Source organism: Macaca fascicularis, chromosome 2 (genome assembly GCF_037993035.2).
Source record: "Macaca fascicularis isolate 582-1 chromosome 2, T2T-MFA8v1.1".
In the NCBI taxonomy this organism is placed as follows: domain Eukaryota; kingdom Metazoa; phylum Chordata; class Mammalia; order Primates; family Cercopithecidae; genus Macaca; species Macaca fascicularis.
Window position 1 is genome coordinate 96,537,471 of NC_088376.1, and position 24,410 is coordinate 96,561,880.

The 24,410-nt window shown below is 48.1% G+C and overlaps 1 long non-coding RNA gene across 3 annotated transcripts; it reads left to right on the forward strand.

The window, feature by feature from the left end:
- Nucleotides 1–878: 878 nt before the first annotated feature.
- On the forward strand, nt 879–16,024 carry LOC135969684 (uncharacterized). 3 transcript variants are annotated; one of them, XR_012431821.1, is made up of 3 exons: nt 879–1,124; nt 2,809–2,897; nt 14,216–16,024. It is a non-coding gene; the product is annotated as an uncharacterized lncRNA (long non-coding RNA). The 3 variants fall into 3 exon arrangements; XR_010585057.2 differs by lacking the exon at nt 879–1,124 and adding an exon at nt 1,202–1,745; XR_012431820.1 differs by lacking the exon at nt 2,809–2,897.
- The last annotated feature ends 8,386 nt before the right edge of the window (nt 16,025–24,410 follow it).

Genomic DNA, 24,410 nt, shown 5'->3' on the forward strand with positions numbered 1-24,410 from the left:
ACAAAATAGTCATGTCCAAGGGCAGCGCAGAGCAGCAAAGAGCACACAGTTAGGAGTGAAAGGAGCTGGACTCAACTACTAACTCCATTATTTAAACAGTTCTGCCTTCTCCAGGGAGTCATTTGAGCCTCAGTTCCATCATCTATAAAATGGGCATAATAATAGTTATTAAACGATATTGAAACATTGTGTTCTTTCAATCAGGCATTTGCTTTTTGTTTTCCTGGAGAAAATCTTGGACTCTGATTTTTCCAGGATAGAACTATGTTCCAAAATTCTACCTCCTTCTCCTCCAAATACACTTGAAGCTCTGGCACCCATTGCTGACCCCTCTTATCTAAGGGTGAAGGCTTTTCGCAGGAAAACGCAAACATAGGCAACATTTACAAACAATGGGTTGAGGGGGTAGGGAGTCTCAGAGCTCCTGAAACCTTTGGTTGATGCTGGGTGGGACCCTGGGCTCACTGCGGCGGATGCTTTGTGAATCCTCACAACAACCAAATGAAAAGGGTCTTGACGTCCCGTTTTACACTTGGGGAAAAGCGGAAGCAATTGTCCAAGGACCACAAAGCGGTCTAGGAACCCAGGGTGTAGCCTCTAGAGCTTTGGGGAAGTGGGGTTTCTCCCAGGAGGCAAGCGGTAGAAGCGAGGTAGGTGGCTTGGAAAAGTTCGGTAGTCGGACCTGGGCCGCAGAGGGCACAGCGGCCACTCTTTCTGAGAGGCAGAGGTAGGTGGGCTCACCCTCCCACTCCGAGCCGGCCTGACCCTGGATGCAGGCGGAAGGGGGGCAGCGGGGAGCGGAGGACTGTGCGGAGGCCTCGCTGCAGCTGCTGCACCCCCACCCCGCGTCGCCTCCCAGCCCTGGCTCCCAGTGCTCCGGGTTTGCTGATGGTCCCGGATGGACAGCCCGGAGAAGGCTTCCTGTGCAGGAAGACATTCTCATCAGATCTGTGTCCCGAAGCCCAGCGCTGCTGCCGGGGGTCTGACCCGGCCGCTCCGAGCACCCCTCCCCCGAGCCCTGGCTGGGCGAGAAACCGAGATGGTGGCTGCAGAAACTGGAGCCCCGGCGCCGGGGCGACCGCGAGGGGCTGAGGCCTTTGAGAGCGCTGCCGCCCCTTGCCAAGGTCAATCAAACCCTCCCACGCTCCGGAGGCTCGCGCTGCGTGCTCGGGGCAGCGGGGATTGGGGCCGGAGGGGGCGTCCCCGGCGGGGCCGGGAGAGGGTGGGCTGGGGGCTGGCCTTGGGGGCGCCTCCCGCCCCCTCTCGGGGAAGGTGCTCGGAGACTCCTGGGCCCTGGGCGGAGAGTGTGGGGAGACTGGGGCTAAAGGCAGAGACCCTGGCCGAGGGCTCTGACCCACCCAAGAGGAAATAGCTACTAATTAGGGACGGGACGTTTTTATGCTAATATGCACCTGGCTGGGCTTTTCTGGGGGCTGAGAAAGAGTGTAGAGTGGAAGGGAAGAAGTTCCGGAGAGCGGGAAACTTCCGGAGGCACTTGATTCCAGGATAAAAGACAACCCCTGCTCCTGCTCTCCTGCTCACCCGCTGTGTGGCCTTGGGGAAGTTACTTAGGGACGTGGAGGAGCTTCAGTTTCCTCCTCTGAAAAAGAGACAACACGGTCAAGTTTCTTCCCAAGCTCAGTCACTGTCAGTAAAAAGATGGAAAGCCAGCCCTCGGGTGGCTCTTGGAGAGGGGACAGAATTGCGGAGGTGTGCGTCGCGGGACAGAGTCCTAGTAGAGCCGGGTGCGCACTGCCAAGGGCCTGCGACTGTCTCCATTGTTGTCCAGAAGTGGGGGGTGGGCAGTAGAGGGAGGTCGAACAGAGGTCCTCCGATTGTTGGAGGGAGCGGTCAGGAGGTGCTCCGCTGTAAAAGAAAATGGGAGGTGGATGGGAAGTACTGTAGAGGAGTGGGTATTCTATGGTGGGACCGACTTGAGCTTAATCAAATAGTTGGGGTGGAGGGGCGGGATAGGTTGAAGATGCCAAGGAGAGAAAAGGGAGATGACTGATGGAGTCAAGTCCTGAAGAAGGCCTAGTGGGTGGGAACCAGGCAGGGTGCAGGTTGGAAGAAGTAGAAGGAGACAAGTTGGAAGTGGGGAGGAGGAAGGGGAGAGGAGGAAGTGGTGGAAGAGGAAAAGAGGAAGGAAAGGTGAAATTCAGGATATTTTGAAGGGAGGGAACGCTCTCCATTGGCCTTACTCAACTCAGCTCAGTATTGCAGGACGCCTCAGTGTTGTTTCACAGACTAAGGAATCAAGAGCGGATTTGGGCTGGCCACGGTAGCTCATGTCTGTAATTCCAGCACTTTGGGAGGCCGCGGTGGGTGGATCACCTGAGGTCAGGAGATCCAGACCAGCCTGGCCAACGCGGAGAAACCCCATTTCTACTGAAAATACAAAAATTAGCCAGGCATGGTGGCGCATGCCTATAGTGCCAGCTACTTGGCAGGCTGAGACAAGAGAATCGCTTGAACCCAGGAAGCAGAGGTTGCAGTAGGCCGAGACCGTGCCACTGCACTCCAGCCTGGGTGACAGATTGAGACTCCATCTCAAAAAAAAAAAAAAAAAAAAAAGAGTGGGTCTGGAATAATCCACCATGGAGACCCAAGCAGGAGTAGGGAAGGTTGGACAGCAAGGGCTGATGAGCAGGGCTGCCACTGAGGGTGGGTTACAGGAATCTGAAAGCAAAGTAATAGAAACCTTTGAGCTCACGGGAAACAGAAAGCGTTTACTGAGATTGGCTTGGGATTCATGGTCTCATTGACTTCTCACCACCCAGTGTGGTCCGTGTTATTTCTATTTTACAGATAGAGAAACTGAGGGTCAGAGCAGTAAAGGACCTTGCCCAAGATCATTCAGCCGGTGATAATGAGATGAAGGAATGGTTTGAACCCAGGTCTGTCTGCTCCCAAAATGAGACTGCTTCCTTTGGGGTCCATTGGGCAGGAGTCCTGACCGTGGAGCCTTAGCAGTCCTTCCCTCCCTGGGCGTGGCCATCCTGGGAGCACCGACCCATTTGGCTGGGAGGAAGGGGCTGGGCATTTTTGACTGAGTACAGGCTGCCCTGAGCCAGCCTGAACTTAGCAGGAAGCCCCAAACCCAGCTGAGAGGAGAGGGGAAAGGGTAGGCTGCGCCTCTGCCAAATGAGATCAAACCATATATTTTATTCTGCAACATGCTATTTTTATCTTAATATTTCCATGCATATATATATATATATATATGCCTATTTTTTTAAGTTGTGTAGTGCTCCTTTGCATAAATATTTCATTTCTTATTTATCTATTCCTCTACTGCTGAACATTTATGTTGTCTCCAGTCTTGGAATTACAGGTAATGCTCACTGAACATCCTTGTGAGAATGTCTGTGTAATGACACAAGTACTTCTACAGGATAGATTCTTAAAAAATGACATCAGTGGGTTAATGGTATGCTTTTAAAAAATTCTTATAGATAGTACTAGACTTCTCTCCAAAGATGCTTTATCAATTTACACTGCCTCCATTAAACTATGAGTTTGCCTACCCACTGACACCCTTGCCACTGGGTATTCGCGCTCTCTCTCTCTCTCTCTTTCTCTCGCTCTTTCCATATAGATAAGTTTGGGTGGGGGGCAATCTACTGAGTGAAAAAGAGTTTTCCACTTATGTTTTCATTTGTATTACCCTGAGTCTCTACAGGTCTGCCAAAGGTCCATTAGCTGAAGAAAGCACTGTGAAGGGAAGAAGAGCTCAAGATGAGTAGCAGAGATTTAGGGCAGCTCTGAGGAAGAACTTACTCCCTAGATAACAGAGGCACCTGAATTCCTTTCTCTGTGCACATTCTTTTGCTGCAAGGAAGATCGCATGACCCCAGTAGCTCTGGGTGAGGGCTGGCTACCTAGGGTCTCATGGCAGTTAGCCAGACACTGAGAGATGCCCGCTCCCCACGGGCTGCAGGGACAAGCTAACAGGCTGCATGGGACAGAAGATGGCAGTTTTCAGGGAGGGCAGAGGAAGGGGTTCAGCTTCCTGAAAGAGCCAGGGAAGATGAGGGTCACCATGGCGGGGGAGGCTAGCCCTGGGTGCTAAATGAAAACAGGAAGGTCAGTAGTTTGAGGAGGTGGCAGATGGGAGGGAATGGGATGCCAATCTAAGCTTAGCAAAGATGGGACTGGGCAGTGGTGGCTGCACTCCCCCCATCCCATAGGCACATCCACCCCAGCCTATTGATGATAATAACATGGCTGATATTTTTGAGCCTTTACTGTATTAGACACTACTTTCTTTTTTTTTTTTTTTTTTTTTTTTTTTGAGACAGAGTCTTACTCTGTCACCCAGGTTGGAGTGCAGTGGCATGATCTCCACTCACTGCAACCTCTGCCTGCTGGGTTCAAGCAATTCTCTTGCCTCAGCCTCCCGAGTAGCTGGGACTACAGGCGCCCACCACCTCGCCCAGCTACTTTTTGTATTTTAGTAGAGACGGGATTTCACCGTGTTGCCCAAGCTGGTGGTGAACTCCTGAGCTCAGGCAATTCACCCGCCTTGGCCTCCCAAAATGCTGGAATTACAAGTGTGAGCCACTGCGCCCAGCCTAGATACTGCTTTAAGTGTTTCAATGTTTTGACTGATTTTATCCTTTTAACAATTCTGTGAGGTAGCTGTAATTATGATCCCCATTTCATAGATGAAGACATGGAGGCATAGGCCTAAGTTGCCTACCCAAGGTCACACAGCTAGAAAGTGGCCAAGCTGGGATTCAGACCCAGGCCAGGGGGCTTGGGAGGCTACACTTCCAACCACCTCACATGTGGCTTTTCATAGCCTTTCTTAGCCAATAGAATGACCGCTGCTATTAATTAAGAGTGGGCCAAGAACACTTAATTCTTTGTCTCTAATGCTTACAACAAGCCTTGAAATAGAAGGTGCTACCCTAAATTTATAGATAAGAAAAGTGAGATTCAGGGAGGCTGAGCACCTTGGTTGAGATCACCCACATAAAAAGAAGTTGAGCCAGACTTTGCACTCAGATCTGTATGAATCAAAAGCCCCTGCCCCTTCCATATCACTACAGGATATTTTGCAACATGAGAAGAGAAATCACACAACCACAGAATAGTCATCCCCCTAAAAATGCCTCTTTCCTGTAGAGATGAGTGTATGTGAGTGCAGCCTGGAGGCAGCATCTATGCACTCTATGGTGGGGGAAGGGGGGCCAAGGGGGCCAAGGGCTAAGAAAGGCTATGAAAAGCACTATGCAGTGCTGCGGAGAGACTATCTCCCCTCTATCAGCAGGGCTGCTTGGGAAGCAGAGTGGCAGTTTGGGAGGGGAGTCTGGGGAAGCCATCCCTTTTGTTACTGGAACCTAGAACCTCTCTCCACCCCCATCCACTCCATATCCACCTCCAGCTTAAGAAAAGCATGAGTTGGCCGGGCGTGGTGGCTCATGCCTGTAATCCCAGCACTTTGGGAGGCCGAGATGGGTGGATCATGAGGTCAGGAGATTGAGACCATCCTGGTTAACATGGTGAAACCCTGTCTCTACTAAAAATACAAAAAATTAGCCAGGTGTGGTGGCGGGCACCTGTAGTCCCAGCTACTTGGGAGGTTGAGGCAGGAGAATGGCGTGAACCCGGGAGGCGGAGCTTGCAGCAAAACGAGGTCGCGCCACTGCACTCCAGCCTGGGCAACAGAGCGAGACTCCGTCTCAAAAAAAAGAAAAAAGAAAAAAGAAAAGCAGAGTTGGTATTATGGACAGAGCTGCTTTTGAAGAGCCCCAAGTCACTGGCTGACCTGAGAAGGACTGCCATTTCACCTTATATGAGCGGCCTGTTAAATTAAGCATTGTCTTATTTTTTTTTGTCACCCAGGCTGAAGTGCAGTGGCGTGATGTCGACTCATTGCAACCTCCGCCTCCCGCGTTCAAGCGATCTTCCTGCCTCAGCCTCCTGAGTAGCTGGGACTACAAGCACATGCCACTACGCCTGGCTACTTTTTTTGTGTTTTTAGTACAGACACGGTTTCACCATGTTGGCCAGGATGGTCTCGATCTCCCGACCTCATGATCCACCCATCTTGGCCTCCCAAAGTGCTGGGATTACAGGAGATGATTTCAATCTCCTGCCCTCGTGATCCACCTGCCTCAGCCTCCCAAAGTGCTGGGATTACAGGTGTGAGCCACCACACCTGGCTGTCTTTTTCTTTTTTTAATTTTTGAGACAGGGTCTCAGTCTGTCACCCAGGGTAGAATGCAGTGGTGCTATCATAGCTCAATGTAGCCTTGAACTCCTGGGCTTAAGCCTCAGCCACCTCAGCCTCTGGAGTAGCTGGGACTACAGGCATGCACTACCATACCTGGCTAATTTGTAAATTTTTTGTAGAAGGGTCTCGCCATGTTGCCCAGACTGGAAGCATTGCTCTTTCTAAGGGTATATGTAAGAGTGCAAATTGCCCTTGGACCTAGCAACTTGGTGAAAAGGATGTATCAGTCATTCACACCTACCTGTGAATTAGTTTCTCAGCCGGGACAGTGTTTCTCAAACTAGGGTATCTACTTTCAGAGTTCCTAAGTGCTCTGAAGAGTTTTAAATTTTGGATGTAAATTTCAGTGATGTTAAAATATTTTAGCAGTTATAAAGACAGAACTCTTTGCAGTTAAACATTTTCATAGACTAGAACTTCAGTTCCTTACGTTGGCGTTGCTCCAGTATGGGTCTGTGAACTTCTGGGAATTCACAGATGGGATCTTTGAGAATTGCTTTTTCTTTCAAGAGGTTTGCTCATTACACAGGTTTGGGAGACACTACGCAAGAACTAGATGGGTGTGAGCCTTTTCCGCCCTGGTGCCATGGTTGCCAAGGTGCTGGGGACCCAGAGATCTGAGTTCTAGCCTTGGCCACTTGACCACTGGTGCCTCAGTTTCTCCACGTGAAAATTCACTCACTCTTCGCCACTTTGCAGCATCCTCTCTGTCAGGCCTGTGCTGGCTGCTGTGAGGGATAGGAGATGAACAAGACGAAGCTGGTGAAGGTGCCAAGCATGGCACCCTCCTGTCTGACAAGTCAAGGCAGAGGGGAGAGAAAGGCTATGGGGGGCCAGCAGAGGGAGAAGTCACTTCTGCCTGCTGGGTGCAGCAGAACTGGCTTTGAGCTGGGCCTTGAGATGGTGCCACGGCAGGGGAGGAGTCCAGCCCTCTAGGCAGAGAGGATGAGTGAAGTGGGCTGTCTTCGATGAGCTTGTGCGGAGAGTTCAGGGTGTGACGTACGTTTAGGGAACTGGACCTGTAGCCGAAGGACCTGAGAGATCATCTCGGCCAACTCTTTAGGATACAGGGGAATGTCAGGAGGCTGAATTGGCTCAAGGGCCTCCTCAATATCACACAGCCAGCTGGGGGCCCTGCCGAGAACAAGGAGGTAGGCGAGATGTTTTTCCATCTGGAGCTGAGCTCCCAGCCTCAGGAATGTTTCGGGGGGTCCAGCCCATGTTGGCAACCCCCTCTTCCACCACACACTCCACGAAGCCTAACACAGGCTCTGCAACCCACCGTCTCTCCTGCCCCCAAGGCTACTGAGGCTCACAGGCCCACAGACCTAGGGGGCGTTTTCATCTGATTTTCACTCAAGGAAACAGCCACGTCCTGACGGAAGCCAAGTTGGAGGGAGGTCTTTAGCTCACCCTTCCCAGCCTCCTAGTTCTTCGGGGTTGGGGTGGGGCTCTAATAGCCTTCAGTTAACAGGGGCGGAAGCGTCCAGGCTTAGGCAGACAGCCTGCCTCCACCAAGCCCCAGGAGCCTTCTCTTTTTGGCTGTGGGGGACTCTCAGGTTGGGCCCACCCCTTTGGATCTAGAGAAAATTCTCCCCTCACATAAGTCTCTCAGGGCCCATATCTAGTCATCCTGTGTAGGCCGAGAGGGGCTCACTGTCCCAGGACTAACTGGATAGTGACCACCAGAATAAGGCTGGGCCCAAAATCTTGTGCCCGCTTCTCTCAGCCAAGACATAGAAAGAACAGGCTAGTGTGAGTGGCCATCACAGATGCCAGGCAGGAGGGCTGTGAAGCCCAGATTTACCATCACTAGTCTGAGTTGGCTTGCTGCTGCCATGACCACCACCGACCACCACCATTGTCACATTTCCATTTCTGCCACCATCACTGTTTCCATCTCTACCATCGCTGTCTTCATCTCAACCACCCTCTCCATCTCCACTGTTATCACCACCTCCATACCCACCATCGTCAACATCTCTATCACCATCATCTCCACCTCAGCCATCATCCCCAGCTTCTCGGTCATCACTATGCACCGTCACTGCCCCCTCCACCATAACCACTGTTTCCATCTTTACCACCATCACCAACTACCCCCCCCAGTATCACTACCGGCATCCTCACCCAACAATTGCCATCTCTGCCATCATCACCACCTCCACCAGTATCACTACCTTCCTGACAATTATCACCACCATTTCTACCACCACTGCCCCTCTTACCTCCCCTGACACATCTAACCACTGCCAGCCCAGTACCCCACCTACCCCAACCTCTGTCCATTCGAATCCATCCATGCTACCTAAAACATAAAGAACTGCCATTTGGGCTAACCCTTCAATCTCTTCATTTGCCCAACCCCAGAAAGGCCAACTATAGACCTCATTTCTCCAGTTTCTCTTTTGAGACTTCTCCTGGAAGATGAAATGAAATGCCTTGCTCTTGAAGTTGAGGAAGATTATGTGTCTCTTGCCGTTCTTGATTTACCAGGCCCATCATTCTGTCCTAGAAGGAAATTGGATTACTCTGACAGAATGTGTTCTTTGGAAAGCAGTGCTGGTTATTACCTAATTCCTTATGACCTAGTGTTTGCAGATTGATTTTTTGACGATGTGTCCCAGTAGTTTTCTATTATAGCAGCTTGGTGGATGGGCCCAGCACTTGTAGAGGCATCTGCTTTCCCCCAGGTTTGGAAAGAGGCAGGGACCGGCTGCCTGGGTCTCTTGTCTCCAGGCCCCTCACCAGTTCTCCATAAATCCCCTCAGAGTGAGAGCTAGTGATTGGACTCCAATGTGGGCCAATTTCTTAAGTACCTAAGCATGTAAGTCATCAGGGCCTGTGGATGGGAATACACAAGTTCTTTCCTTATTCCCCTGGCTTCCTGCCTGCTCGTGATTCCACGTGGTGCCTCTTTCAGTTTTCAGATCACAGCTGACCTTTTTAGGCTAAGAAAAAATTAAAAGGCTCTGCTTTTTCAGTGTCGTTGCTTATAAGCTTTCTCTTCCCAGTGAAAAACGTGCCAGCAATCCCCTTATCCCCTTTCTTTGGCCCATTATAGTTAGCAAATGTTTTTCTCGTTCTTTTGCCGCCTCATGCAAGTTATATCCCATTTCTTTTCTGAACAAGTTTTCTGATTTTATCTCCACAGCCTTTTTTTTTTTTTTTTTTTTTTAATTTCTTTGTGTGTACCCCTCCTTTGGAACCTGGCCTGATTTCTACTTTCTTTGGCTTGTCCGTTATCATTTTAGTTCTCTGGGAAGCTTTCTGCATAACTAACACGTAATCACTGGGTTCTTTTTAGCTGCTTTGTGCATCAGGATAGTTTCATTCTCTTCTCCTAATTTTGTTGCCTTATGTGGAAATGTCCAATTCTCCTTAGAGAGTGCCCTTGGTTCTTAAACTCTGTCTTTGTGTTTTTCATCTTGAATCTCAAAGCCTGGTACAGAACGCTTTCAGGAAGGGCCAATATCTGGATCTCGTTTGAGTTCCTGCTTTTCTTCCTTTCTCTCAGGTGGTGCTAGCTTTTCTCAGTGCTCCCTTCCATTCCCCAGTGTCTTTTTTTTTTTTTTTTTGAGACAGAGTCTTGTTCTGTCACCCAGGCTGGAGTGCAGTGGCATGATATCTCGGTTCACTGCAAGCCCTGCCTCCCAGGTTTACGCCAGTCTCCTGCCTCGGCCTCCCAAGCAGCTGGGACTATAAGTGCCTGCCACCTCGCCCGGCTAATTTTTTTTTTTTTTTTGTAATTTTAGTAGAGATGGGGTTTCACTGTGTTAGCCAGGATGGTCTTGATCTCCTGACCTCGTGATCCGCCCGCCTCGGCCTCCCGAAGTGTTGGGATTACAGGCGTCAGCCACTGTGCCTGGCCCCCCCAGTGTCTTTAGTTTGTGAGTAGCAAACTGAGTCAGGACTTGCTCCCCAAGGCCTCACAAAGCAGGCAACCAGAATGGGGAGGGGACCAGCAGCTGCATTTGGCTTCTGATGCCTGGAGTGTGGATGGGGTCACTTACCAGGAGTGTTTGGTTACCATAAGGGGCTCCTTCCATTCACAGACCCATTTGTTCATTCTCAGACTCCCTCATTCCCTCCAGAACCTCTGTGTTAGTCTGGGGTCCTGCCTGCGTGGGCTTACCGGGCACATGAGCCTTCTTGAATGTTAGATCAATAATGGTCTGGTGCAGTGCACCAGCGAGTAATACACACAGAAATCAGGTTAACGACATAGAAGGTGGCGAGTGTAAGGCATGTAGACAGTGGTGTGGGAGGGATGTGCTCTGCTGTTCCATTGCAGGAGGCTGCTCCCCGAAAGCCATATTCCAGCAGGGTCTTTACATTTAGGAATGTGTTTGCCAGGAAGGGTGATGTAGAGGAGCATTCCAGGCAGAACAGGATGTGCAGAGGCAGAGAGGGCCATCTGGGACTTGCCGTGTCGGGCAAACGGAGTCTCCAAACCCCATGAAAGCCTGTTGTCTTTCCAACCCTCCACTGGTCTGGATGGATCATGTCAAGATGGCTCTGGGAAGGGCCCTTTCAGTGCCTCCCCAGGGGCGCCCAGTGCTCCCAGAGCCACCTGCTGTCAGCTCCAAACTTGCCTGTTCAGTGAAGGCTTTCTCCATCCAGCCGGGCCAGTGCTGACTGGAGGCTCCGGACCTAGTCCGTTCCCTTCCCCCATGGCTATGACAATAGGAACTCTCTGAATCTTCCCTGGGCTCTGCCCTATTCTCTTCGCCCCAAGCATCCAGCTAAGCATTCCTCTACATTCTAGATTCAATTTCTTACGTCTAGAAAAACTAGAAAATACAGAGTAGTAAAAGTGTTAAAATAGCTTCAAAAAGCATGCATATGCCGGGCGCGGTGGCTCATGCCTGTAATTCCAGCACTTTGGGAGGCCAAGGTGGGTGGGTCACCTGAGGTTGGGAGTTCGAGACCAGCCTGACCAACATGGAGAAACCTTGTCTCTATTAAAAATACAAAATTAGCTGCGTGTGGTGGCAGGCACCTATAGTCCCATCTGCTTGGGAGGTTGAGGCAGGAGAATCGCTTGAACCCAGGAGGCGGAGGTTGTGGTGAGCTGAGATGGTACCACTGCACTGCAGCCTGGGCAACAAGAGCGAAACTCCATCTCAAAAAAAAAAATTCATGCATAATCCCATCATTCAAAGTTAACCTTGTCTACATTTCGATGTATATCCTCCCAGATGTATCATTTCCTTTTACAAAACAGGCAGTTGGCACGGGCATTTTTTAGAAGTATATATACATCTAGCCCAAGATTCCAAACAGCTTCGTAGTACTCCACTGTGCAGCTGAACCATCACTTATTTAAACCTGGAAGCTTGATGAAGGGCACCGACTGAATGAACAAAAATGAGGAAGGGCCTTTGTAGATTCCTCTTCTACGTCTTCCATGTTCCTTTGGAGCCAGTGTTTGAATGTATAGAAAGTGCGCTGGTCAAGACATGAGTTTGAATGCAGGCTCTCGTCCGTGTGTGTGGGTCTCAGATCCATCCACACATCTTATTGAGCCTCATCCTGTTTGGCATTTTTGAGCATTAAACACAACTGACCACTCCCCCTTATTTACCTCCTTTCTTCCTCCGGCCTCGGACGACGTCCTCCAGCCCAGCACTTCTCCCATATTTCACCTTTCCTTCCTAGTTTCAGGAACTGGAAACTTTTCTCCGACCAGCACTCATGTCAGCACCCTCCAGGCCTCTGTTCCCAGCTTCCTCTCTGCCTCTTACCACCTTGTCATATTCAGTTTGTTTCCTTTGGATGACCCATCTAGTTCCATAGATTTGAGGGCCAAACTCTCCCTGGCCCATCTCTCCTGAAATCTGCATCCACATAGTCAAGGGCCTAAAGAACATCTCCATCAGAAACTCAATGATGTGACTGGGCGCGGTGGCTCACGTCTGTAATTCCAGGAGGCAGGAGGATCACCTGAGGTCAGGAGTTCGAGACCAGCCTGGCCAGCATAGTGAAACCCCATCTCTACTAAAAATACAAAAAATTAGCTGGGCGTGGTGGCGGGCACCTGTAATCCCAGCTACTAGGGAGGCTGAGGCAGGAGAATCGCTTGAATCCAGGAGGCAGAAGTTGCAGTGAGCTGAGATTGCCCCACTGCACTCCAGCCTGGGTGACAGAGCAAGACTCTGTCTAGAAAAAACAAAAAGAAACTCAATGTTGCCACATCTGAGCTCACTTTTTCTTCCCCCAAACTACTTCCTCTTGGGGTCTCTGTCTCAGTGACTGTCTGTCACCTAAGCCAGCAGCCAGGAGCCGTCTTGAGTCTTGTTTTGACCCCCCGCCCCCACCTCCATATCCAGCCCCTTAAGCAGCCTTATTCCTGATGGTACCAGCACCTTCCTCCAGCCCTGCCCCACTCTGCTCCAACATCTGCTATAGCCAGGCCATGGTGTCCTCCTTCTGGGTGACGCCTGCAGCCTTCCCAATGGTTCCCCACCTTTAGATTCTCCTACCATCCATCTACCAGGATACCTTTTTAAAAATTGAGGCATTACTTGAAAACAATAAGATGTACATATTTTAAGTGTACAATTTGATGATATTTTGTTTTTTGTTTTTGAGATGGAGTCTCACTCTGTCGCCCAGGCTGGAGTGCAGTGGTGCAATCTTAGATCACTGCAAACTCCCCCTCCCAGATTCAAGTGATTCTCCTGCCTCAGCCTCCTGAGTAGCTGGGATTACAGATGCCCGCCACCACCTCCGGCTAATTTTTGTATTTTTAGTAGAGACAGGGTTTTACCATGTTGGCCAGGCTGGTCTTGAACTCCTAATCTCAGGTGATCTGCCCTCCTCAGTCTCCCAAAGTGCTGGGATTACAGGTGTGAGCCACCTCACTCGGCCTGATGAATTTTAATAAATATATTACATCCATGTAGCCACCCCAATAAAGATAGAGAAAATTTCCATTATCCATGAATGTTCCTTAGAATCCTTTTCAATCAATCCCCTTTCCCATGGGCAATCTCTCCTCTGATCTCTTCCCTAGATTAGTTTTCCCTCTTCTATAGAAATTCTCACAAATGGAATCATATAGTTTGCATTCTTTTGCTCAGCAAAATGCTTTTGAGATTCCTTCACGTTGTCACTACAATCACTTAAAAGTGAGTATTTATTTATTTATTTATTTATTTATTTTTTTTTTTTTGAGACAGAGTCTCGCTCTGTCGCCCAGGCTGGAGTGCAGTGGCCAGATCTCAGCTCACTGCAAGCTCCGCCTCCCGGGTTCCCGCCATTCTCCTGCCTCAGCCTCCCGAGTAGCTGGGACCACAGGCGCCGCCACCTCGCCCGGCTAATTTTTTGTGTTTTTAGTAGAGACGGGGTTTCGCCGTGTTAGCCAGGATGGTCTCGATCTCCTGACCTTGTGATCCGCCCGTCTCGGCCTCCCAAAGTGCTGGGATTACAGGCTTGAGCCACCGCGCCCGGCCAAAAGTGAGTATTTATTTAAATCAGTCTCCTATTAAAACTTTTCGTTGGCTCCTGTTATCCAAATTCCTGGCCCTGAATGATCTGGACTCATCTCACACATTGCCTACCCTTGAACTTTCACCTTTAGGAAGACTGAACCATTTGTTCACCTGCACAAACATAGCTTTTCATGGGTTGAGTCCTGTGGCTGGAATCCCTCAGCTCCTACGCAGTTTGCCTGGTGCACTCCTACTCATCTGGCAGCATTCTGCTCACATGTAGATTGTGTGAGGCTTTCTCTGACCTGTTCCCACCCCCGGACAAAGAGTCAGTCAGCTGCACTATAATGGACTGTGTCCACTATTCTTGACACCCCGGAACCCCTGCCCAGCATCGACTGAATGGATTCCTTTCTCGGTATGACTGCTGTGTCTTGCATGTCATTTATCATTGTGCCCACTGCACTGTATGTGTTTATGGACTTGTGTAACCCCTTAGCTATGCTCAGAGGGATAGAAAGATTCATTTTGTTTCCAGAAATTCTTCCTGTGGAAGACTGTCTTGCTGCCTACCGAAGAGCCTACCCAAGAAGTACTCCACTGTGCAACTGAACCATCAATCTTGTGCAACAAGAAGCAAGACAGGCCAGGCGTGGTGGCTCACACGTGTAATCCCAGCACTTTGGGAGGCCGAGGTGGGTGGATCACCTGAGGTCAGGAGTTTGAGACCACCCTGGCCAACATGACGGAACCCCATCTCTTCTACTAAAAATACAAAAATTAGCCAAGCGTGGTGGCGGGCTCTTGTAATTCCAGCTACTCAGGAGGCGGAGGCAGGAGAATCTTTTGAACCTGGGAGGCAGAGGTTGCAATGAGCCAAGATGGCGCCATTACACTCCAGAGTGAGACTCTGCCTCAGGAAAAAAAAAAAAAAAAAAAAAAAGGCAGTAGCAGCAAGACAGTCTTGTTGCCTACCTAAGAAGACTGCTGGAAATCTCCAGTCTTCTTCGCTAACAGACCCTGATCTTGTTCAGGCAACCATGTGCCTAGAGATTTTGCCAATGATCAGTTGAGGAGTGGTGTAATTCCGACCAAGGAGATGTTAAGAGGACATCTTCTGGGAAAGCTTTTTCTTCCTGAAAAGAAGAAACGAGAAGCAAATGCTCCATGTTACGCCTTCCTCTTTCCTCTTGTTTGGGACACTATTGTGTGATGGTATGATGTTTGGAGTTGTAGCAGCCACCTGGTGACCATGAGGCAGCGACAAAGAGGAGTGCAGAAACATTGATCCAGAACCCTGGCATAAGTGAGGGTCTAAACATCCCTCCTTCCAACTTCCCGTTACGTGAGTAATTAAATGACTTTACTGCTTAAGACACAACTAGTTGGATTTTCTGACATTTGCAGCTGAAGGACTCTTACTTGATATATTTTGTGAGTAAAGTTTTTATTTTGGGATAATTGTAGAAACTCTAAATCTTCATGAGATTGTGAAGCACTTGATATCCAGATGATGGTACAGACCCGCCTGGAGCTGTCCTCTCGAGTGGCCGTATCATGTCCACTTAGAGTGCGCCTCAGGGAGCTTCTGCCTTCTCTCCTTGTTCTCAGTCTTCGGACCTCTCGACACTCCTTTAGGAAAAAGGAAAGGGCTTCCTCCTCTGGGCCTCTGAGTCAGGCTGTCAGTCAGTCCGTTCCATGCAGCTTTCCCCCACTGGAGCTAGGGGGAGAAGGCTTCAGGTCCCGGATTATCTTCTTAACAACCCATGAAAAAGGCATTGTTGCTCCATTTTGTAGAAAAACTCAGTCATGTTAGTAAAAAACCTGATCAAGATCACACGGTCAATAACAGAGGAGCCCCACAACCTGGTCTTCCCAAAGTCACAGTCCTTATACCTCAATACCTGACCTCCCTTGGGCTTAAATCATGTCAGTATCAAGCAGGTGATGTGAACATTGCTTTGGATGGCGGCCATGAAAATGCCCCACTCAGATTTCCTACTGCTGGGAGTGTCATCGACCAAGGCCTCAGCTCCCAAGGCCATGCTTCCTATGGGCTTCCTTTCACCCAAGGCTGAGCACAGCAGGGGTGCTAAGACAGGACCAACCTTGGGAGATGCAGGGCTCCTCTGAGGACATCTTTAGCTCAAGGACTCCCAGTTGGTTCGACCAGAACTTTGCTAGAGCTGTGCTGAGTCTGAGACTTTGCTCATCCAACCCTCCTTCCCTCTCTCTCTTCCTGGCAAGGGTCACACCTACAGCCTGGTCTCACAGTTCCCGCCTCTGCTGGCTCACTTCCCTTTTCCCTTCACAGATGTTTTCCCCAATAAATCTCTTGCATATCTAATCTTGTCTTGGGATCTGGCTTCTTAGAGGACCTGAATTAATGTGCTTTGATTTTTAACCCTCCAAACTCAACCTGGCAACCTGTCTGTAAAGCACCTGGCACATACTAAGTTCTCTTCTCTTTTCCTCTCAGAGTGTGGGTGTTATGAGTGGCCAAGATGTGAGGCTGTTTCTGTCTCCAGTGGGAGCAAGGTGGACTGCCCTGTGACCAGAAGAATATGCACATACCTGGAAACCTACGCATCCTGAGGTTCAGAGAGGCTGAGGGACTCACCCGAGGCCACACAGCTCATGCCTGAATGCCCACACAGATACACACACAGATGCATGGGATGGGGAGACAAAGTCGGGGTGGAGAGACAGGGTCAGGATGTAGTGTGGGGCAGGCAAAGGGCATGAGGAAAGCAGCCCCTTCCTGCCCCTCCCTGCTGACTTCCCAGGCTGGTCTGTATGTTTTGGTGTCATGGCAACTGGCTGTGGGGGCTGCATGTGGAAAGTGAAGCTTAACCTTAAGACACTGTGGGGAGCTAAATGGGCCTAAAAGATACCAGGTCTGTGATTTTCCAGCCTCCCAGCCTTGCTCCAGCCTGGAGATACTGCCAGCTCAGCCCAGCCCCCAGTCATCAGGAAATGCCTTTCTCTACTTACTCTTACTGCCTATCCAGCCCATTGGGCTCACTTGCATGATTTTACTAACTGAATCTGGAATCCTCTCTTCTCTTCTTGTTTGTCTAAATCCTCTCTCTCTCTTAGAGTTAAGTTCCAGTCCCACATTCTCTTGGAAGCCTTCCCCGATTTCCCCAGCTCATGGAGCTCTTTTCTTCCTCTGGTCACAGCTAGCAGTCACTGCACTATCTGGAGCACTCACCTTATGGCATTTCAACTTTGTCCCCATGCAATTCAACAAGCTCCTAATATGTGCTGGACATCGTGCTAAGTGCTGTATGTTCCTGCGGGTATCTTGGGGGCTAAATCTACTCTAGGCTCATGGCCGGGTGAGGTGGCTCACACCTGTAATCCCAGCACTTTGGGAGGCTGAGGTGGGTGGATCATGAGGTCAGGGGATCGAGACCATCCTGGCTAACATGGTGAAACCCCATTTCTACTAAAAATACAAAAAATTAGCTGGGCGTGGTGGCGGGCACCTGTAGTCCCAGCTACTTGGGAGGCTGAGGCAGGAGAATGGTGTGAACCTGGGAGGTGGAGCTTGCAGTGAGCTGAGATCACACCACTGCACTCCAGCCTGGGCGACAGAGTGAGACTGTCTCAAAAAAAAAAAAAAAAAATCCACTCTAGGCTCGTTAGACTTCAGACAGGGAGCCCCTGACCGTCTAGCATTTATGGACCATTTATGACCAGGAGAGGCTCCCATCAGCTCCTAAACTAGGCAAGACAGAGGGTGCAGGTGGCAACTTGTTAGAACCTTGGTCTCAGAGTCCAGACAGGCCACTGTCTGCGTCTTGTTTTTCTAAGCTATAAAAGGGGGATGACAGTACCTACCTCACAGGCTTGTTCTAAGGACAAATGATATGATGAGATAATATATGTAAAGTAACAAACACAGTAATTGATGTGCTAGTTGTTTGCTTTATCCATGCCAGCGGCCCCTGCCGCCACCCCGTAGCCTCTGAGTCTACCTAAATACAAACACTGTGTTCCCTTTGGGGCCATTCAAAGCACTCCCTGTCTTGGATTGTAGAATTAAATAGGAAGAGGTTTACCCTCCAGAAGCTCACCATCGGGTACTTCTCATGCTTGCTCTCACTGAATCCTCTGCCAACTCTGGGACAGGAAATAGTATTCCTGTGTCATACATGACAGAGCTGGGGCTCAGGGAGGTCGAGTCAGACTCAGGCCTGAGACGGATGATAAGCCCTAAGCAAACAGGCATCCATTGGGAGAGAACACTCTTTTATACTGTGCAGGTGTCAGTTCTGCCCAAAGAATTCTTTTTTTTTTTTTGAGATGGAGTCTCGCTCTGTTGCCCAGGATGGAGTGCAGTGGCACAATCTCAGCTCGCTGCAAGCTCCGCCTCCTGGGCTCACGCCATTCTCCTGCCTCAGCCTCCCGAGTAGCCGGGACTACAGGCGCCCACCACCATGCGCGGCTAATCTTTTTTTGTATTTTTTAGTAGAGACTGGGTTTCACAGTGTTAGCCAGGATGGTCTTGATCTCCTGACCTTGTGATCTGCCCGCCTCAGCCTCCCAAAGTGCTGGGATTATAGGAGTGAGCCTATTTCCTGGCCCAGAAAATAGATCTTAAGTGTTCTCACCACACACACACACAAAGGTAACTATGGGAGGAATGTGTTAATTAGCTTGATTGTGGTAATCAATTAACAATGTAATGTATATCAAATATATCTTTTTAAATTCAAAAAGTAATGCCAGGCAAAATCACAACAGGGTTTTTGGGACAGGGCGGGGGAGAGATTTAACAAGACCATTCTAAAACGAATCTGGAAGAGTAACTGTATCGGAATAACCAAAAAGTATTTGAAAAAGAAGTACAATGAGGGGAGACTTCCCCTATCAGATATCAAAACACTACCAAGCTGTACTCATTAAAATGGTGTGCCGGCCTGAGACAAGACAGATGGATCAATGTCACTGAACAGAGAGCTGAAAAAGGGGTTCTGTATTAAGAGGAATTCAGTATGTAATAAAGTAGCATGTAAAAGCAGCAGAAAAAACTTTCAGTTATAAGATGAATAAATTCTGGGGATCTAATGTATAGCATGGTGACTATAGTTAATAATACTATCTGGTATACTGGAAATTTGCTAGGAAAATAGTTTTTTTTTTTTTTTTTTTTTAAGATGGAGTCTTTCTCTGTCACCCAAGCTGGAGTGCAGTGGCATGATCTCGGCTCACTGTAGCCTCCGCTTTCCGAGTTCAAGTGATTCTCCTGCCTTACCCTCCTGAGTAGCTGGGACTACAGGTGCGCGCCACCACACTTGGCTAATTTTTGTATTTTTAGTTGAGATAGGGTTTCACCATGTTGGCCAGGCTGGTCTCAAACTCCTGACCTCATGTGATCTGCCCGCCTCAGCCTCCCAAAGTGCTGGGATTATAGGAGTGAGCAACCATTCCTGGCCCAGAAAATAGATCTTAAGTGTTCTCACCACACACACACACAAAGGTAACTATGGGACGAATGTGTTAATTAGCTTGATTGTGGTAATCAATTCACAATGTAATGTATATCAAATCATCACACTGTAGACCTTGAATATATACAATTTTTATTTGTCAATTAGACCTCAATAAAGCTAGAAAAAAGCAATAGGGAAAAGAGGGATTCTTCAGCAAGTATTGTAGAGACAATTGGCTATCCTTGTGGAAAAAAACCATAAAGTTAGATTCCTGCTTCACACCATTCACTAAAATAAATTCCAGATGGATTAGAGAGCTCAATGTAAAAAAAAAAAACAAAGCTATAAAACTATTAAAAGAAAATATGGGAGAATTTGTTTATAACCTTGGGGTAGGAAAGGCTTTCTTTAGCAAGACATAAAACACAGAAACCATAAAGGAAAAGATTGCTAAATTTGATTATGTCCAAATTCAAAACTGCTGTATAACAAAAGACGCTGTAAATACTGTTGTTAAAAGACAAGTGACAGACTGGAAGAAGGTATCTAGAACATATGCAACAGAAAAAGATTAATATTTAGGATCTGTAATGAATTCCTATAGTAACAAGCAAAGGATAAACAACCCCAGAGAAAAAAATGGGTGCTGGGAACAGACAGTTCACCTAAGAGGAACTGCAAATAGTCAATACACATATGAAAATGTGCCCAGCCTCACTAGTAATCAAAGAAATGCAAGTAAAAATAACGCCAAGTTAAGGGTTTTCACCTGTCGGATTTGCAAAATTTAAGAGATTTGCGCCGGGCACGGTGGCTCACACCTGAAATCCCAGCACTTTGGGAGGCAGAGGCAGAAGCAGAAGGATCACGAGGTCAGGAGATCGAGACCATCTTGGCTAACACATGGTGAAACTCTGTCTCTACTAAAAATACAAAAAAATTAGCCGGGCGTGGTGGCGGGCACCTGTAGTCCCAGATACTCGGGAGGCTGAGGCAGGAGAATGGGGTGAACCTGGGAGGCGGAGCTTGCATGAGCTGAGATTGTGCCACTGCACTCCAGCCTGGGCGACAAAGCGAGACTCCATCTCAATAAATAAATAAATAAATAAATAAATAAATAAATAAAATAAATGAGATTTGCAATGGCCACTGTTGGGAAGAATCTAAGGGCAATTAATACCTTCGTCACCATTGGTAAGAATGGAAATTGTCCTGGCATTTGCAGAGTGTGATTTGGCAGTATCCACTAAAATGGAAAACACCCAAACTCTTCATAAGAGCAATTCCAAGTCTCTGCTGGGAGAAATGCTCCAAGTGTACAACGGGCCACATTCACTTGGGGTCGTGGCGGTGGTGATGGAAATGTGAACAATCAGAAACAACTGAAATGTTCCTCAGTAGAGAAAGGGCTAAATACATCTTTTTTCTTGTTATTGTCTTTTGAGACAAAATCTCACTCTGGAGTGCAATGGCGCGATCTCGGCTCACGGCAATCTCTGCCTCCTGGGTTCAAGCGATTCTCCTGCCTCAACCTCCCGAGTAGTTGGGACTATAGGCACGTGCCACCACACCTGGCTAATTTTTGCATTTTTGGTAGAGACAGGGTTTCACCATGTTGGCCAGGCTGGTCTCAAACTCCTGACCTCAGGTGATCCTCCCGCCTCGGCCTCCCAGAGTGCTGGTATGAGCCACCACACCCAGCCCTAAATACATCTTTGAATGTGTACACTAGTAATGATTTTCTGGGGACCAAGCAAATGAGAGAGACTTTTACATCCTGAAATGAAAAGGTCTCATTACAGGAGGAAAACAGGTCACAAAACAATATGGCTCTGTTTGTATAAACATGGATGCACACTTCACAAGTGTACATGAGAAAAGATACTCTGGAAGGTACCAACCAAACTGACACTCCCTAGGGAGGTGAATGGGGTTGTGTGGGAGCCAAGGGGGGCTTTATCTGAACTATTCAACTTTTTTTTTGAACTATTTAATTTTTTTGACAGTGAGTATGTATATGTGTTTTACTCATGTAGTAATAGTAATGCATAATTCATTTAAAATAACTTGAAAGACCAGCTGTCACTCAATGCCTGGTAGCTTTATGCCTCTACTTCTCAAGCCCTGCTCACTGCCGGTGCCCTGGACTTGTTACCCAGATCCTGTGCCTGGTTCCTGATTGTCCACATCCCTGACCCCTTACCACTTCCACCATACTAGGCTCTTAGTCTGGGTTCTTGGCTTGTGCTATGTGACCTTCTTGATTCCTGGTGCCTATCACGGGTCAGGAATAAGGGAGAATTGGACATGGTCAGAGTCCCAGGAGAGTACATGGTCCAGCAAAAGAAGAACCTCAGAGGACTGGCGCAGTGGCTTACGTCTGTAATCCCAGCACTTTGGGAGGCCAAGGCAAGTGGCTCAGCTTGGGTCAGGAGTTCGAGACCAGCCTGGCCAACATGGTGAAACCCTGTCTCTACTAAAAATACAAAAATTAGCTGGGTGTGGTGGCACGCGCCTGTAGTCCCAGCTACTCGGAAGGCAGAGGCATGAGAATCGCTTGAACGCGGGAGGCAGAGGTTGCAGTGAGCTAAGATTGCACCATTGCACTCCAGCCTGAGCAACAGAGCAAGACTCCATCTCAATAAACAAACAAACAAACAAACTTCAGAAAAGATGTGGTTGGAAAATGCAAGGAAGGCTTCCAAGAGGAGGTGACGTTTGAGCTGGGACTTGAAAGCAGGATAATTTTAATCCTAAACCCCACCTCAATTATGTTAAAAACTACATAACACCATCACAGAAATTTTGAATAATGGAGAGAAAAAACTTCACCCAAAATTTCACTGCCCTAACCCAATAACTTTGGTAAATTCCCTTTAATTCTTTGTCCACAAGACACTTATCATTTAAGTATGCAATCCGAATAATACATTTGATTTATACACACACACACACACACACACATATACGCACATACACACTTTTTTTTTTTTTTTTCTTCAAGAGACAGGGTTTTGCTATGTTGCCCAGGCTGGATTTGAACTTCTGAGCTCAAGTGATCCTCCTGCCTCAGGCTCCTCAGCTGGGATTACGGGTGTGCTCTGCTGTGCCTGGCTGGTTGTTGTTGTTTAGTATAACATCATATGACAGCTCCTTTTTACATTACTAAGTGATATTTATCATCATCAACTGTTAACGACTATGCAATTTGCCATACAGTGAATGTGCTTCTCATTTAATTACCTATTCCCCTATTGTTGGCTGTTTAGGTTGTTTCTTATTACTAATGCTGCAATGAACATCCTTGAGCATGTAGTTTTTTTTTTTTTTTCTTTTAGGTTATTTCCTTGGAACAAATAAATTCTCAGAAGTGGAAATACTGGGTCAAAATTTATGAACACTTTTATGGCCCTTGAAACATGTTGCCAAATTGCTTCTAAAAGTAGTTTCAGAATACACTGAGGGCTTTGTTAGGCAAATATGAGAGGTATAGAAATTGAATGGAGGTCCCAATTCCAGGAAACAGCATGTATAAAGGTGCATTGACCAGGACAGACTTCTGCAATTTATCCTTTGAATACCATGACATGGCCAAGATACAGAATTTTATGGCAGAGTCTTCTGGTTGGCAAACTAAGAAGCCATTCACAGTCTCCTTCTTTCATGTTATTTTCCCACCATAGAAGGTAAAAGCCAGATAATCTCTTGCCCAGCTTCTTTTGCAGCTAAAAGTGACCATGTGACTCCATTTTAGACTTGTGGAAGAATTCTTTCCTTCCTTTCAGGTTTTAAACCGGTTTATTAAATCATTCAACTAGGAAGTTGAAGGTTTTTAATATCCCAATTAAAGGGGAAAATGTCATTGATGCCATCTCTCTTTCTTCCTCCTGCCCTGAATGCAGATGTGATGCCTGGAGCTGTGGCAGCCACATGAAGCCTATAAGGCTGGACAAGCATTAGCACAAAAAGCCAACGCAGGAGGGTGGCAGAAAGGAGACAGAAAGAACCTGGTTTCTTGATATCACCGTTTGAGTGGCTGAATCAATACCACCAACCTCTAACTTTTTCTTATGTGGGAGAAGTATTTAATTATTTGACAATCATTATTTGATAATTAGGGTAGGTAATTATCCTCCCTATTTGATTAAACCCTTGTTAGTCAGATTTTTTGTTACTTGCAGTCAAATGCTTCCTAACAGATGTAAGGCTCCACCACCCTGCCCTATCTCTCTCAAAAAGCACCTGGGATTCAGATTCCTGTCCTGATAGAATTTAAGTTGTCTCTCGGAACTGGTGACTTGGATCTCTGCGGCTCGGGACATTTACCACCTGCCCACATGTAGTGTGGGTGGAATCCTCTTTCTGATGCTGGATGCTCCCAACAGTCCTCAGAGTCTGAGAGCTGCTTCTATAGTCCCTGAGCCTTGTTGGTTTTTTCAAGAGCAGCCACCAGGCCAGGACCTTGTGTTCAAGATACACAGTTGCTGGCTCCCTGTGAGGTCTCAAGAGAATTTTGAGCAAAGAGTTTCTGGCTCTTTCCTTTACCAGTTGTACGTTGTATGGTCTTTTTTTTTTTTTTTTTTTTTTTTTTTTTTTTTGAGATGGAGTCTCACTCTGTCACCCAGGCTAGAGTATAGTGGCGCAATCTCTGCTCACTGCAACCTCTACCTCCTGGGTTTAAGCAATTCTCCTGCCTCAGCCTCCCAAGTAGCTGGGATTACAGGCGCGTGTCACCATGCCTGGCTAATTTTTGTATTTTTAGTAGAGACAGGGTTTCACCATGTTGGTCAGGCTGGTCTCGAACTCGTGACCTCAGGTGATCCACCTGCCTCGGCCTCCCAAAGTGCTGGGATTATAGGCATGGGCCACCACACCCGGCCCAGTTGTATGGTCTTAGTCACTTAATCTGTCTGAGTATCGGTCTCCTCCTATAAATAGGGATGCCAGGGTTGCTGGAAGATTTAGAACTGCCAATCTGGTAACATGGTAAGGGCCTAATGTCTTCCATTTGAACTCTCAGAGAGGTGTGGCAAAGAGTCCATCATAGGCCAGGCGCGGTGGCTCATGCCTGTAATCTTAGCACTTTGGGAGGCCGAGGCGGGTGGATCACAAAGTCAGGAGTTTGAGACCAGCCTGGTCAATATGGTGAAACCCCGTCTCTACTAAAAATACAAAAAAATTAGCTGGACGTGGTGTCGCATGCCTCTAATCCCAGCTACTCAGGAGGCTGAGGCAGGAGAATTGCTTGAACCCGGAGGACGGAGGTTGCAGTGAGCTGAGATTGCACCACTG